The 16,758-nt window shown below is 31.4% G+C and overlaps 1 protein-coding gene and 1 long non-coding RNA gene across 4 annotated transcripts in view; both read left to right on the forward strand.

The window, feature by feature from the left end:
* Sema1a (semaphorin 1a) overlaps positions 1 to 16,758 on the forward strand; it is a 615,492-nt gene that overhangs the window by 281,886 nt on the left and 316,848 nt on the right. The window lies entirely within an intron of this gene.
* LOC148308564 (uncharacterized) lies at positions 14,690 to 15,438 on the forward strand. Its single transcript, XR_015837662.1, has 2 exons — positions 14,690 to 14,823; positions 14,912 to 15,438. It is a non-coding gene; the product is annotated as an uncharacterized LOC148308564 (long non-coding RNA).

Here is a 16,758-nt window from a genome sequence, read left to right on the forward strand (position 1 = left end):
GAAGATTTTTAGTTATGTAGGTTATAATTGTCCGCCTCCGTAGTGTAATGGTCAGCACGCTTGTTTATCGTACTTGAGTTCCCGGGTTCGATTCCCTGGGGGGGTTCAAATAAATATAGTATAAGTTTTTTTATCACTGTAATATTTATTCAATATTACCCTGGACTGGGACTTGAAATGGAGGGCAGATCACCTCACCTTCGTGTGTTAACGAACAAGATAACACTGCATCTATATGATGCAGTGCCGTATGCACCAATGGGGTTCGGTTAAGGGATTCAAGAATGAAGAAGTAGGTTATAAAGAAAATCCACTATTTAGTTCTTCTGTCTTCTTCTGTGTGTGATGTCGGGTCAACCTGACTTCGACTTTCACTTGAGAAAAAATGTCCTCGTCTTAGGCAGCTCTAAACAGCGCCTTGGAAGTCCTGATCCCCGTTCAATCTCGTACATTCAGGAGTCAGGAGATCGGTCCTACATTTGATGGTGTACTATCAACTATACAATTTATTGGGCGAGAAACCACACGTGTGGCCGCATACATTATTTTAAAAGGAAAATGTACTTATATATGTTTAAAAAATATATTTATTCAATGTTTATTTTTATCATTTTTTCAACTCCTCATCATTTGATTACCTCTTTTTAAAAATATATATTTATTTCAAAGATAAGATAATTTTTTTCACTTGAAACTGAAAAAACTGCGTTTAAATCAAATAATTCAATTACATTAATAAGTTGCGGGTTATTGATTATCTCGCCTTAATCTACCAGGGTTTGATAAATAAATATTATTTGAATATATCTGATGAAAGTAATGAATACAGAAAATTGAGAAATGCAATATTCATATTTTTTATTATCTCGTTTAAATTTCCTGCAATTTTATAACTCATTATGTAGCTCTATGCAGTTCTCTACTTTCCTGGTAAAAATGCCTTTATCGCAACTGTATAACGCTGTACGCTATGAGTAGGTTTTAAATTCAGTCTTCTCTTTGTTGTAGCCTTGTGTTTGCTTCTTGACTTGGAATTTCTTTTATCTGCACATTAGAGCTCTTCTTCTGTGTTTCTCAAAATTTGCTCACCTTTGACTCCTAAGTTCTGTCCAGAATTTCGCTGCACATAAGTCAAAACATACCTAAAAATAATAATTATTATCCTTCTTATTACTAACCTCCATGTCGCTTTGCTTAGTTATTATAAAAAAAGATAAAAGATGACTGTATGTAGTCATAATGCAACCTCTCAGGTGAGTATGCGGAAAAACGATGTATAATTGATCTTCGAATGGTGACATAATGAAGGAATCCAAGGTTAGCACTATCGATAAAATTAAGAAGGTATGTTGAGAGGTTTGGACGTGTGGATCGAATGAGTTCGAAAAAAATACAAAAAACAATTATGGGGCAAATGTTTTTAGTACTAAAAACAGAGGAAAACCGAGGAAAACTCATGGTCGAGTTTTTGAAAAACAAGAAAATTTGTCAAGAGTCGGAATAATCGGCTGGTATTTACAAAGGATTAATGAATGTGGAAGAGACGAAGATTGTTTGCAAAGAGAGAGTAGTGTGGGAGTTCTATTCTCTCTGCCTACACCTGTGGGTGAAACAGCGTTTAAAGTTTTTTTTTTTTATAAAAATGGAAATATGAAAGTATTAGGATTAATTTCTATGTTTAACATTCAGGATACTGTCCATTATCAAACGTCCACGTTGCCTAAATTCTTAGATTAATAAAAAAATATCCCAACATATTTAAATTTATAGTAAAAATTTTTTTTTTAACTATAAATTAAAGTATTAAAAAATTTACATTTTACCGAAGTTAATTTATTTTCCCATCAAAGAGTGGAATTTCATATTCGGCCCGATATTTCACAGAGCGACTCGAAATTATTTGGCAAGACCATGTTTTTCCAACTAATGTTGAAAACTTTGTTCATTTACATACATATCTCATGAAAAACTGTAATAACCTCTTCGAAATTCGAGGATATTTTTTGCTAAGCTCATTCCACAAAATTTGTAATGGAACTCTATACTTCGAAAATTTATTTATTGCATTCTAATCTACTTCAGTTTGAAATATTCTCAAATCTGAACAAAAGGCTTTTTTTGATTGTATTTTTACATAAGTTATAAGACAATTCCTTATCCAAACGTCTTAATTAAAAAATTGAATAATTTAGAAGGAAATATGAATTTCTTTTATTTTAGAAATTATTTCATAAAAATGGAGAAATCTAGATTTATCGACAAGTATTTGTACACGTTCAAAATTTTATTAAAATAACTTACTGGTCAAAATGTAAACTGCTTATTTTTTTTTTGAAAAATGTAAAAGTATGTAAAATAATCCAAGTTCAAATCTTGGACACAAATAAAAGGGTCTCTGCTAAATAAAAGTTTTCTCAATCCTATTATAGATGGCTGTTGTGAAATCAATCATGAAACGTCATGAGATGGATCACATATATATGCCTTTCAAAATTTGTGTAGTGTGATTGTCAATCATGAGTAGAATAGAATTGTGAATATTACACGTGCAATAAAAATAATAAAAATAGGGATAATTTAAAAAGTGACATTTTAAAATGGCGCTTAAACAGAGATGAAAATAATAAATTGATCATTAAACCAACCTTTGACAGGTCGTTAGCCCTGTAAACACTCAGTCTTTCATATTCTTCTTCATCGATATTGAGATGTCAAAAATGTAAAATAACTCCGAAGTGGAAGAATTTAAATATAGATTTATATTATCCACTGACACTTCGTGATGGAATTGCATTTTTAATATATTATTAGATTAAAACCAATATTTTTAGCTTTTCCACTTTATTTTTATTTGACCAGCGACCGGGTTTCGTCGTTACCGACATCATCAGACTGGTCATCAGACTGATCATCAGACTGATCATCAGACTGATCATCAGACTGGACATCATCAGACCAGTCTGATGATGTCGGTAACGACGAAACCCGGTCGCTGGTCAAATTAAAATAAAGTGTAAAAGCTAAAAATATTGGTTTTAATCTAATAATATATTGAATTTAAATATGTCATAAAGTATTTGGAAATACTCAAATTATTGTGGAAAATAAAACACTCGTCTCAGTAGCATTTTATTTCTAAATTGAATAATTTTGAACCAAAATGATTACTTAAAATTATTTTTCATAAAACGTTTTGCAATGCATTTGCTTTATATGTATATCCATATGGAAAATAAAGTCCGGGAAGTCATCGAAACCCCTGAAAGCTCTCCAAGTATCGCCGTATAGCCAACTCGTATTTAGGTCAAGAATGTGATACTCTTCCAAAGCACTAGCAATACAAATCGTTTGAATTCACGGCGATGCATTTTACAGATTCTTCTGTTTACAAATAAGAAAAGTGCATTTTCTTTGTACGTGGAAAATTTTGTTCTTTCAATCAGTATTCTTTGATTTTTTTTAAATATTTTTATTTATTTGCGTAAACAACAGCAACATATGTAAAACAAAAAAATTATACATTAAACAAGCCAATTATAGTTAAACAAAGAAACATAAAGATTAGTACCTTCAAAATATTAAGAGTAGTTCTAGCAGATAAACACGTATTTATGAGAGAAAATGTGTGTAAGAGGGTGTGTGTGTGCATGTTTTTATTGTATTTTTTAAGTTGCTACCCTGTAACGATGGTTTTCAGTCAAATTCAACTACATCACTAGTCGTCAACATATTTGCAATATACAGACATAAAATGTGATCATAATATACTGTCTTGCTTAAATGTAGTGCCTTTTGGACCATTGTTCTTGATAAAGGTCAGAAGAAAACTGGAATTTCATTAATTGATTCGTCAGTCATATTGTGGTGATATTTATCCAATTGAATTTTAGTTTTACTCGGTACATACCACTATTTCTATTTAATTTTTTTTTTTTTAACCTTGTTTCGATGCTTTCGCGTTATCATACCCTTTGCAATATCGGCCCGTATAAGGGTGAAAAGAAAATTAGAATTTCATCAATTATTTCGGCAGTATTTTGTGGTAATATTTATACATTTTATTAAAGTTTTACCTAGTAAATTTCGCTGTTTCTTTAAAATCTATTGTAACACGCATTTCGATGCATTCAACATCGTTTTTAATGTTTCAAAATGATTCGGAATGCATCGAAACACGTGTCACCAAGTAAAACTTTAATTGAACACGAAAACTAGATTGTTACGTGACCCACATTCCGTCTCTATACCCCGTGACCGTTCCACATTACGTAAGTTCACTTCAAACTTTTGACAGTTTCCATAGTATCTCGATTCGATTACATTCTGAAGTTTCCGCCGGAAGCTCCTTCCGTCCCAATAAGATAGTATCCCATTTTCCACGTGATGTCACTTCCGCAACCGCAAGACTATCGTGACCACTGGAGCGGAACAAACCTATTATTGACCACAAAGTTATACATAAAGCGGCGAATATTCGCTACAATGTCAGCCGCAGTGTGTACATCAACCCGAGGAATCAACATCTCCCTTAACACGTCAAGCTGAGAATATCGTTACAAAGGTAGCAATTGTAGAAGGCTTACTGGCAACACCATATACAGTTATTATAATTCAGGTACCTTATTTTGGTTTACCCCTAATTTGTACTGAAACGTTCCTTAGAATAATGACAATTTAAAAATAAAAAAAATTTTTGGCACTCCGCTTATCATTCATTATCACTTTATGTAATATCACTTAAATCATTTTAAGTGGTATTATATATAGTGAACGATGAATGGTTGGCCAATATTTATCATGCGACTGTTCATAAAAGTCAGAGAAGAAAGATCGTACTAGATTTCGCGTAATTTGTATTACGTAGTACCTGAAACGAGTAGGACTTTATCCGTTTTTCTTGAGGCGCACCAAGTTTTTCAATGTTATCACATGACGAACTTATTAAGTTCTCTTGATAGTGTCACAATAGATTTAAGAATTGACAATAATATATCTTTCCGAACATTTTTGATTTGTTGCCGACGAATGTTAGAGGTCAAAATAAAATATCGAACAAAGGCAAAATAAAGGAATGTGTGAATGATCAAAAGTTAATTTTATGAAAATTATAAAATGTTTATATTCTTAATTATTCTCTTTTTTTGTAAAAATATTAGCTGAAAATGGTTAAAAACTATAAAAAATTCATTGAAAAAGAACTCCACCGACAAGACACACAAGGTGGCTTGGTGGTTCTCTGCAAAAAAATGTTTAAAATTGTGATTTAAATAAATGTATACAATTTATGTTAATAAAAAAAATATTAGTATTTACCGAATGAGATCCAAATGAAAATGGACAGATAATATCACAAAGTGACTAAAAAATAAATATATAAATAGTTTTTTGTACTGAAATACATAATTTAAAATAAGCTTACGGTATCAGGAATATGAGAATTAAGTTCAACATATTGGGGAATATAAAACTTCCGATCAAAAGCTCGCGACACTACAAGTATACCAGAACCTCGACTTGACTCAGGAATAATTTATGTAATCCTTTTATAACTTGTTTTATTAACCAAATTAAATATACCTTACCTTCACCACACCGAGGTATTATTAAACTTAGTTCGTCCTACGAAGGGGCTAGATAGAAGGGTGGCTATTTGAATAAAATGGACAATCCCTCAACTTCCTTCTCATCCGCCTTTGCGTTTCCGCTACCCTTTTGTAAACTGCGTAACCAATTACTTGTCACATATTTCTTGATACCTGCGCTACAAATCTAGCTCAACGTCTTATCACACACCCTTTGATGTTATTTTAAGCCTCTTAGGGATGGGGATTTTAAGGGGTAAGTGCGTATATTGGATCAATCTCTTCATTTATTATTGAATTGGACATATCGTCGGCTTGATCCGTAAGGTGTGTAACTCCAGTCATAAATGGTGAACAATCCAATGTTCGATTATTAAAAATATTAATTCTTCTTCTTCGAACCCTTATCCGCACCCAAATGGTGCATAGGGCACTCCATTATATGAACATTGATTATTAAAAATCATCGATTATTAAAAATATTAATTAATTATATTAAAAATGGTTATGGTCATCGATTATTATAAATTCTTAGACAAAATCATTAATTGTTATGTTTTCATATGTTGGACAGTTATTATTAATTAGTACAAATTTTCATCTAAATTGTAAAACTTATCACAAAATAATTTACATTTTAGGTCACATTAGCGGAGCGAATGGATGACGAGAGAATGACTAAGAAAGTACATTTGTCAAATGCGCTCTGTAGTACAGAACGAGAAGGGCCAAGAAAGACTTGGTACGACCAAATCAATCAAAACCTAAAATCTGATCGTGTCAAAAGTCTATGTTCTATACTGGATTTATACTAGATGTATGGATGTGAAGGAAGCTAGGAGTGAATTTCAGGACAGACGAGTGTGGCGTTCCATTCTCTCAGCCTACATCTGCAGTAAAATAGAGTGATGGTAGTAGTTTTAGTTGTATTTTATTCATTTTTTATTTGAAATAGAAATAAAGAAGATAAAGGTATCACAAAAGGTATATTTTCAAAAGCGGACTTGAATTTATTATAATTTTTTTCTTCTGATTTTGCCAATCACCTTAAATCTGATTATAAGTTTTATAAATTAACAGGCATAGAAATAGCATAGAAGACAACGAAATGTATATTTATAATAGCTTACATTATTTCATTAATTGATTCGGCAGTTACTTTGTGGTAAAATCTATCCATTTTAGATTCAAGTTTTACTTTGCAAATACCACCATTTCTTTTATCTATTTCGATGCATTCCGCATAATTTTCACCATTTTCTATCCATTTATCTGCATCATACGGTGTTGGAAAATGATGCGCAATGCATCTAAACACGTGTCATAATAGAATTTAATAAAAAGTGGTATTTACCAATGAAAAATTAATTTAGAAAAGCTTAAATTATATTGACATTATACGGTACAACCCATAATAAGATCTCATCCAATATATTTTTATTCTCACCTCTTGTTGCCGTCGCCCAAATCATCCCCTGATGTGTTTACCGCTATAACACAGCATACGTCATGTATACACAACTCTTTACACGTGTGTTCGCATCACACAAATGTGTGTATTCTTCACGGGTCACTGGCGATGCGTGAAATGGGCCGAACCTAAGAAATTCCTTTGCCCAGAATTCCTGAACCGCGCCATGATTCGTTTACGAATATTCCCTCTTAAACCAACACTGCCTATTTTTACATATATATATTTACCAACAAAGGGTATCAAACATCCCCTGCTCTCTCTTTTTCATATTAAAATCCTTTAGAATTTACCTTGGGAAAGAATTGTGCCTTTAATTATATTAAGGTGAATTTTCATTGAATAGAATTTTTCTCACTGATGGCGCTTCAATTTTACGAACTAGCTGATCAAATTCGATAGTTTTAGTTGAAAATTCGATATTAAGAAAGGTGTGTTGAGATGGTTTGGACATCTAGAACGAATGAGTGAGGAAAGAACGGCAAAAACAAATTTATGAGGCGAATGTAATTCGAAAAAAGGAGCAGAAGAAGACCAAGAAAAACATGACACGATCAGGTATGCCAAATACTTGAAAGTGGTCAGGTTAGGAGTCTTCATAATCGGCGGATATGTATGAGGAGATGCATGAACGTGGAAGAGGCAAAGAATGTTTGCAAAGACAGAGTGGTGTGGCGTTCTATTATCTCTGCCTAATCCTGCGGAGAAGCGGTGTGATAGTTCGTTAGTTAGTTAAGTAGCTGATAAAATTTGATAGAACTAACTAATCAACCATCAAACCCCTTACTTCAAGGTTAGGCAGAGAGAATAGTACGGCATACCACTCTGTTTTAAAAAAACATTATTCGCCTGTTCTGCATTTATGTATCTCCTCATACGTTATTATTTTTATTCATATTTACCCTTATCCGCATCCACCGGTGCAAAGGCACTGCATCGTAGCGAGTGAAAGTGTTCTCTTGATCGTTAATCGCATAAAGGCAAGGTTATCAGCCCTGCGCTTCTTGTACCAGTCCAGGGTGATTTTAAATAAATACGAGAGTGAAAATTACCCATATTTATTTTGACTCCCCTGGGAATTGAGCCCCGGGATCTCCAGCACGGTAGCCAAACGCGCTGATCACTACATTACAGAGGTGGACAACGATATATGTCATATACACGACGATTATTCTGGCTCCTGACTTCACCGCTTTCAAGTATTTGAATTATTTTGGGTATCCACTGTTTCTATTTACATACTATATTTGCCTCATTATTTTGTTTTACTGTTCTTTCTTAACTAACACCACGGTCACATCGGCAATCTACGTTAAACATAAGTATAATTTTTTTTAAAGTCTTTGCTTCACATGCGGTGTTTGAAAATGATGCGGAATGCATCGAAACACGTGTTACAATATATTTTAAGAAATATTGATATTTACCAAGTAAAACTTCAATTAAAAATACATGTAATCAAAGAGATTATTTTTTATGAAACAAATCCATACGAATTGCTGCACTGCAGAGCGCGATATTTTACATGAATTACTTCCTTTTCACATTTATTAAATTTCTATTTTTTATTTCCAGCTATCTACATCCTTTTTTTTAATACATGGCCGTATTTTTTCTACTCTCTGTATCATATAAATAATATTTCATTTTCTTAAAAAAAACTTCCCTCATCCAAATGGGTTTTGTATGGAAATTCAGCTCGAAAGCGAACGTTATCTTGTTGGATTATGTACTCCATTTTATTGTTGCGAGGAATACATTTTGGATATTTCCCAAAAGAAAAGATCAAACGGAAGGCAACCCGATGTATGAATATCAAACGTAAAATAAGAATATTTTCTGGTTTAATTTCTTTCAATCCAATAAAGTGTGCCACCTAACTGAAAATTAAATTATTCGAGAATTTATTTTAAAATATTTAAATAGGTTAACGTACTATTACACGAGTCATAATAGATTTTATGAAATAGTGGTATTAACTAAGTAAAACTTAAATTTAAAAAGCTTTTATATTGACATTATACAACATTTTGAGTGTGTCCAAATACTTGTTCACAAAATCTGGATTATCTCCAATAACAGGAGTTATTTTCATATTATTTAAAAAAAAATAATAATAATAATAATATGAAAATAACTCCTGTAATTGGAGATAATCCAGATTTTGTGAACAAGTATTTGGACACACTCAAAATGTTGTAAATAAATTATCTGGTCAAATTATAAGCTTAATAATAAAAATGAAAATGGTATTTTCTGGCGTTTCTCATGTGTGTGATTATAATCCAGGATTCGGATCTCACATACTAATATAAGAGTTTCTGCTTAATAAAAAGCTTCTTTACATCTCACCAATAGATGTCTCTAGTGAAGTTCTAGTGATTCATGAACAAGGTTTCTAAATTGGTTCATATATATAGAACTTCCAAGAATTTGAGTAGTGTGGTTGTCAATAATGGGTAGAATTGGTGAATGTTACACGTGTGTAAAGTGATCACTTAAACCAGCCTATGACGGTCGTAAGCCCCGTAAATGCCCAGACTTCCATATTCTTCTTCATCTTTGATGAGATGTCAAAAAATAATTTGACATTATACTGTACAACTGTCTTTATTAGAGCTCATTTAACATTTTGTTTTTCTCACCTCTTGTTGTAGTCGCTCAAATCACCCCTTAATGTGTTGATTATTTAACTACTGCATATTTTGACACGTGTTTCGAAGCACTTAATATCTTTACATGGAGTTTGATATTGATATTGAGTGCATCGAAACGCATGTTATAATATCTGGTAGATTAATAATACGTCGTATTTAAAAGTATTTAGATTTCTGGTATCCTTGTAGTGTCGCGAACTTTTGTTTTAAAGTTTTATATTCCCCACTCTATTACAACTTGACTCTCTTATTTCAGATAGCGTAAGCTTATTTAAAACTATTTTAGTGTAAAAAATGTTCCGTTTATTGATATGGCAGTGACTTCGTGATTTTATTTGTTAACTTTTAATCTAAATTTCATTCGGTAAATATCACTATTTCCTTTACATCTATTGTGACACGTGTTTCGACGCGTTTCGCATCTTTTTGAAGTACCGGTGTTTGAAAATGCGTCGAAAGATGTGTCATAATAGATTTTAAGAAATAGTGGTATTAACCAAGTAAAAATTCAATAAATTTGGTTTTATTGAGTTGATTAATGTTTCTTTTTTTTTTTTAAGAATCACATAGCTGCGAACTTTAAAAATATGTAGGTATATTTAGTTGAATATGTTATTTGCGTGGTACGTAAATCGTAAAACTATCCATCTTGGATGTCTCCAACTTAAGATACTCTTATACAACGCCCTGCGCTATCTTTTGTAATATAGTAGGCAGTGGATTATTCAACAACAGTTTTTTTCCCACATTTCTTTGATTCTTTTCACAGCAAATTTTTTTATGTGTTTTTGTTAATAAAATACATCTTAGTAGACTCAAAAAATCTGTGTTTGATTTAAAATTAATACATAAATTAAAATGGAGTTCTACAAATTAAACGCCAAATCAATAAAGGTGGCTGATATAGCCACCCAGGTGATTTTGTAGAGATAATGCCCTAACAAGGCGAAACAATTGTAACAGTATTCATTGTTAATGTGTTTTTGTTAATAAAATACAACTAAGTAGACTCGAAAAATCTGTGTTTGATTTAAAATTAATACATAAATGACAAAAAATCAATCCATTTTTAATGAATGTTTTACTTAGTAAATACCACTATTTCTTAAAATCTACTGTGACACGTGTTTCGATACATCCCGCATCATTTTCAAACACGAATGCATTGAAACACGTGTCATAGTAGATTTGAAGAAATAGTGGTATTTACTAAGTAAAACATTAATTAAAAATGGATAGATTTCACCACAAAGTGACTGCCGAATTAATTAATAAAAGAAAAAAAATATCAGTTTGAATTTCCCATTTCTTTTTTAAAAGTAATAAATACCCCTACATTATGTTTCTCTTTCATACTTTATGTATAATCCATATATCGTTTATGAACGCCTGGTGTCCTGAAGGTACCATCACGTCTGACATAACAGGGGAGCAAGAAGTGTGATAGGAGTATGGCCGAATAATAATAAACTCGTGACAATATAAAAACTGGACGTGCACCCCTGAACATAAAATAAGGTTACCTCCTACATGTGATGTTTTCCCGATGGCAACATCGGAAATATTTTATAGATAAACCATAAGACCCAAAGATACATTAATTTTTTGTGGACTTTTTTTGCCAGAGAGCTGAAATTTATTATTTAGAGAACATTTTCATTTCTTACAAATTTAATAAGGTTATTTTATCACGAAAAATATATTCGTTTCGTAATATAATGCAACAAAAATAAAATTGATATCTATAATATGGTTCGTTTCAATCTCATATTTTGTATTGTACACAGTAAAATGCGGCATTTTTTGTAAAAAATTATATATTACGAATTTGAAAATTCATTACTGCCTCAAGAATAATTTTAAAGACATCCTTCAAAATGAAATACAGGTATATAAGAAAAAAACAACTTATCAGAACCTTGAAAATAATACGTTTATATCTTCTTATTCTCACCCTTATCCGCACCCGGTGGGGCACAGGGAACTGCATCGTATTGATGTTATGTTGTCTTGATTGTTACTTACATGAAGACAATGTGATCACTCTTGTGCATAATAATATATGTGCGGTGGGTGATATTAAATAAATATAAGATTGTAAAATCACTAATATTAATTTTCACCCCGCCTTGGGAATGTATATATATATATATATATATATATATATATATATATATATATATATATATATATATATATATATATATATATATACATACATATATATAAATATATATATATATATATATATATATATATATATATATATATATATATATATATATATATATATATATATATATATATATATATATATACATGTAATAAAATAACTAGGTACCTACCTATACATTTTATTAAGTACTTACAAATAGTACCTACATAAAACAGTTCTACCACCAGATGTCGCATGCGTCACTCAGAAGAAAACAAAAGACTTCCGATAATATTATTAACTGTCAGAATCATATAGATTTAAAAATTATTGTAAAGATTAATTAAGAATAAACTTTTATTGTCGTTTCTTTAATTACAAAGCAACACATTGTTTATTTTATTATTATACACCCACTTTACATATTATTTACACTTAATTTTCAAAAGGAAAATATTACCACGTTATAAAACGACAATTTTGTTAAATGGAAATGGATTATGAAACATTAGATGTATTAAAACAATTACTACAATATGTTCGGAGTGAGAGAGAAAAATTAGAAGATGATCAAAGAAAACGATTAGAAGATAATCAAAGAAGACGTGGAAATCTAAGAACTAGTGATAAAATTAAAGATAAAAGTCCATGTAAGATTTGTGAAAATTTAAATAAGGGAACTCGATATCACTCTGAAGCAACGTGCTGGTTTAAAACAAAGGAGGATGATAAGATTAATAAAAATGAAGATTTACAAATTACACAGAAACAGTGCTTGAAGAATGAAAATAAAAATAATGTGAAAAAAATTTCTACAAAATATAAAATAAAATATACCCCAGAAAAGAAGAATTTAGAAGTAGATTGTCTAAGCAGGAATCCAGTATTAAAATCGAATGAAAATGCAGATGAACAATTAAAAGTTGTAAATTTGGTTAAATTAGAAGATAATTTAAAAGATCAGAATAAAAATAAAGACATACAAATAACACAGAAACAGTGCTTGAAAAATGAAAATAAAAATAAAGTAGAAAAAACTTCTACGAAAGATAAAATAAAATATTCTCCAGGAAAGAAGAATTTAGAAGTAGATTGTCTAAGTAGGAATCCAGTATTAAACTCGAATGAAAATGCAGATGAACAATTAAAAGTTGTAAATTTGGTTAAATTAGAAGATACTTTAAGAGATCAGAATAAAAATGAAGGAATTCAAAAGAAAAAAACAAATGGATTGAAAAAAAACTGTGTCTACTTTAAAAGGGTCAAGAAAAAAAAACAAGAAAGAAAAAAAAAGAAAGAAAAAAAAAGAAAGAAAAAAAAGAGGGAAAAAAGAAAAAAGAAAAAAAAAAAAAAAACTTTATCATATCACTAAACTTATACCAGTCCCTTTACTACAAGAAGATGATCCGGAGGACGAGTGAAAATTTAACTGTGAATTTTCTTCCCCAAGGGGGGAGATGTAATAAAATAACTAGGTACCTACCTATACATTTTATTAAGTACTTACAAATAGTACCTACATAAAACAGTTCTACCACCAGATGTCGCATGCGTCACTCAGAAGAAAACAAAAGACTTCCGATAATATTATTAACTGTCAGAATCATATAGATATAAAAATTATTGTAAAGATTAATTAAGAATAAACTTTTATTGTCGTTTCTTTAATTACAAAGCAACACATTGTTTATTTTATTATTATACACCCACTTTACATATTATTTACACTTAATTTTCAAAAGGAAAATATTACCACGTTATATACATATATATATAAATATATGCTACACGTGCTTACGTTGCTCAAAGTAAAGGGGTAGGCAGATATAATCAAACGCCACACCAATCTGTTTTTGCCTCTTTCACATTCATTTATCTTCTTTAGACAATAATAATAACTTTTTATAATCTTCCATTTTCTTCTCTTTCATTGGATTCCATCCACAGCTTGACACGCCCACCCTCAATGGCTTTTCATTCTCTGTAGGCTCGGTGGTTTTTCTTAGCATTCTTCACATTCTTAATCTTATTACCAATTTTCCTACGTGTTCGCCAGCCTACAGGCTATGTTATCCACAGGGGTAGGAACCCAATCTCAAACGCAGTTTCTGTAGTTACCAGGGTGTACCAGACGTCGAGGTGAATATCGGAAATTTGAGAGAGAAATCTTCCCCTATCCTAAAGTTCCCCCTGATTGGTCCTAGAAACTACAGCAAGTATGTAGTTGAGTAATACCCCCCCCCCCTGCACTTCAGAAGAGACCTTTTTTGTCTTTTGATTTTTGACATGTGACATTTAATAAATCATAAGACTCTTTACAAATAATTTGATAAACTGTCGTATGATGGATGTTCGAAATGTGATATAAGAAAATAATGCAAGACTGTGATAAGCGTAGCACTTTGTTGTTATATCTATCCATTTATTAATCTAAGTTTTACTTGGTCAATACCACTATTTTTTTAAAAATCCATTTTGATATATGTTTTTAAACACCGTATGATGTGGAATGCATCGAAACACGTGTCACAATAAATTTTATGAAAAGGTGGTATTTACCAAGTAAAACGGAAATTAAATAAAAGGAGGAATTTTGTTATTATATTTTTTTAATTCTTAAACGCATCGTCTTGATGTCGCTCCAATGCCGACAGAAACATCATCTATTAAAATATCGACACACATCGGCGAAAATAATTAAAAACAAAACAATTCAAATATACAAGAACTTTTAAATAATTTTTCAAGTACCTACTTAATTGCTTTTTACGATTTTGAAAAATGTATGGAATTATTTGTAAATTGTTGAAATATGTCAGATTGACGCATTGTAATCTAAACATTAGTCGTCCATAAAATACATGATGAAAGATTGTGACAACACATGTATAATATTATGAGTAACATTTAAATATGGCTCATTTTAAACCAAAATTTACAAGTAAAATGTTATTATTTGTAAGCACTTATGTCAATATTGTGGTTGGTTTCGAATCATTTACGTGGGCTGTGGACAAGACATTGTAATTTCAATTGTGTTTTTCAGGTTATCTAATTTCTTGGAAAAGCTCACACGTTGAAACATCAACGTGGAGCATAGAGATGAACCGATATTGTTCTCAAGATAACGAACGATATATACAACAAACTCCACAAAATGTCAGCATAGACAAAGAGAAGAATACTTCAATTCCTATCAAATTAAAAGTTGTTGTCCGAGTGAGACCAATACATGAGAAGGAACGTAAAACTAAACATGAGGTTGTCGTTAAAGCGATAAACAACAAATGCTTAATTTTAAATAACAAAACAAAAAAGAATAATGGAACTGGTCATCAAAATCACTCCACGAGTAAGGAGGACGAAGGCTTACTATTTATATTTGATGGGGTTTTTAATCCAAGTACCACAAACGCTGATGTATTCAATTTGGCACTGAAAGATTTGATAAGCGCCCTGCTTGATGGTTTTAATTGTTCTGTGTTCTTCTATGGTGCTACTGGTACGGGAAAAACGCACACAATGTTTGGTAAACAAAATAGTCCTGGAGTCGTGTACCTGACTATCCAAGAACTCTTCGATAACGTTAATCTCCTGAAATCAGAACGAGATTTCAAAATCAGCGCATCGTATTTAGAAATATACAATGAAAATATTTACGACCTACTCAGGGTTTCGAAGGCTTTGAAAATATTTGAAGATGAAAAAGAAGATATTGTTATATCGAGTTTATATCACCCAACTGTAAAGACAGCCGAAGAATTGATAAGAATTATCAATAAAGGTAATATGAATCGAAGCCAGTTTCCGACCGCAGCAAATGAAGCTAGTTCCAGAAGTCACGCTGTCTGCCAAATATTTATCAAAATGAAATACGTCAATATCGATCGTGAGAACATCGCAAAATTGTCCATGACTGATTTAGCTGGCTGTGAAAGGGCCTCGTGTTCTTGCTGTACTGGACAAAGATATCAAGAAGCGGCGATCATCAACAAGAGTTTTCTAGCTCTTGGCAATTGCTTAAACAGCCTCACGAACGGATCGAAGTATGTCCCATACCGCGAATCCAAACTCACCAGACTTTTGAAGAACTCACTCGGTGGTAATTGTCGCACGGTTATGGTTGCAAATATTGCACCAACTGACTTGACTTATGAAAGTACCTTGAATACCCTGAAGTATGCTTCCCGAGCTAAGAAAATTCAGTTGCATATAAAAGTCAACACCTTGCAACTGGATTTAGATAAAGATCAAAAAATGCGTGATGTTAATTTATCCTTAATGCTCCACTGTGTCCCAGATACACGGCTAAAACACGATAATGAAGATTTTAAACAAATCAACCAAAAACTTGTTTTGAAACAAAGTCTTTTAGAAACTGATTCTGATCAAAATCTTTTAAAGAAAACTATATCTACAGACAAAAACGTCCTACAAAATAATGCCATGCATCAAAACGATCTTTATAATAATAACAACCATAATACAACCCAACGATCCTCCAATTGTAAACAATATAATCCTCGTCAAAGTAACTGCCTCAAAGTTCCTACAAACTACAACAATTTAAAAAAAGATAATACCCAACAAACTGATACTGATCAAAAATTTATCGTACAAACTAATTGCTCACAAAATAACGTTCAACAAAATAACTACGCAGAAAACATCACTAATCAAAAAAGTAAAACTCCACATGAAACTCAACCAAATTATTCTGAAAAAAATGATCCTTATCAAATTATGTTTCGAGAAAACGTTTTTCAATACAGTGATATATACCAAAAGATGTCTGAACACAATGAACTCGAAGGTCTTTTGAAAAAGTGGCAACAATTAATCGAACTCAAATCAATGCCTTGTCTTTTAATTTTGAAAGAGCTACTTATGAGT

This window comes from Brachycentrus maculatus, unplaced genomic scaffold (genome assembly GCF_059751285.1).
Source record: "Brachycentrus maculatus isolate JH-2025_06_01 unplaced genomic scaffold, ASM5975128v1 h1tg000157l, whole genome shotgun sequence".
NCBI lineage: Eukaryota > Metazoa > Arthropoda > Insecta > Trichoptera > Brachycentridae > Brachycentrus > Brachycentrus maculatus.